Below are 1,473 nucleotides of genomic sequence, written 5' to 3'. Positions count from 1 at the left end.
GGAGGGGGGGGGGGCAACTTTACTTTTACAGTTTCATGGATAATTATTCATATAATACAATTATTGGGGCGTTTCCGGACACACAACTGAGTCTGTCTTTTGTCACGTTTCTTCTCCACTCGAGACGTCATTGTTACTCCTGATACCACCACTGTGACCCCTCGCGTTAACTCTGAATCTGCGCACTATATCAAGCAGTTCGACATGGTTTAGCAGAGGCAGGGGTGGGGGGAGGGGGAGCAACATTACTGTTACAAGTTCATGAACAATCAATTCTCAGGGTGTCTTCAGGCACCCCCTTAGGCTTGTAGTCTATCGTCATCCTTCTTTTCCAATCGAGACGTCATCGTTACTCCTATGGCCATTGTCACCACGAATTTGATCGTCGTTTTCGTCTTCGTTATAATTGTCATCGTCATCGTCATTGTAATCGTCATCGTCTTGGCTGGCGTATGTTTCGCGTAATGGATTCCCGCACAGGGGATGTTCAGTGACATATATGACGTCACCACAGACCGAGGAACTCGGGCCACCTGGGTGTGGACAGGTGTTGTGGGAGTTCTTCTTGCGGGTAACTGCCGTGGCTCCGACGGCTCCGACAGCTGCGGTAGCCGTTGTCATAGCAACGATTGTTTGCCTGTTAGCAGACGAGGTTGTTGTAAAAATATCCTCAAATTCTCGATCCCTGTCTTGGGTAGGCCTACTCGTTGTGCTAGATGGAGTGGTCCGTGGTTTTGAAACAAGCGTCTGAGTTGACGATGTTCCCCTCTGTGGTGATGTTTTGTTCACTCCTCGGATTTGCAGTGGGGGAGATGGGGTGGCCACGACGTTGCGTTTTGAGGAAGAGCTTTGGGTAGAAGTAGACGTAGAAGCTGTAGCGACAGCAGACCTTGTGATTAATTTGCCTCTAGTCTGAGAGTACGGAGATTGGTTGCCGGATGTTGACGGGTCGAGTATCACAATTCCACCGGGAGTTTGGCCATGTCGTCTTGAGGCCACTGCCGTTCTGGGTAATCCAGGTGGCGTTTCAGAAGCGCTGGCAGAGGAACGACTGGTCTGCGGAGTGCTGTGTGTTACTGCGTTTTCGTCCAATTCTAAGACCTCATTAGCCGCTTCCACTTCTTGAACCGTGTCTGAGATTTGCAAAGTGAAAACTTCCCCGAGGTGAAGGTCAGCCAGTGCTTGGGTCAAGGCCGAGTCGTCGAGAGAGAGGCCGACCTCGAAGTGGCACGGGTTGTCAATGGCACTCACGGCTCTGCTTAGTTTGCTCAGTGTGTTGGCTACACGGGCTTCTTCGTCCAGATTAGGAGGTGCTGAGATTGTCACTTCACACGTCTGAGAAAGAGAGAGAGAGAGAGAGAGAGAGAGAGAAAAAATCAAGAAAAAGAGTAGAATTCAGCTCAGAAACAAAGTTCTATAACCATTTTAAAGAAAATTAAAAACAAACAAACCAACAAAACAAAAAAAAAAGCC

Source organism: Aplysia californica, unplaced genomic scaffold (assembly GCF_000002075.1).
Source record: "Aplysia californica isolate F4 #8 unplaced genomic scaffold, AplCal3.0 scaffold00024, whole genome shotgun sequence".
NCBI classification, from domain to species: Eukaryota; Metazoa; Mollusca; class Gastropoda; order Aplysiida; family Aplysiidae; genus Aplysia; species Aplysia californica.
The sequence above is the reverse complement of the archived record's forward strand: the minus strand, read 5'-3'. Positions refer to the sequence as shown.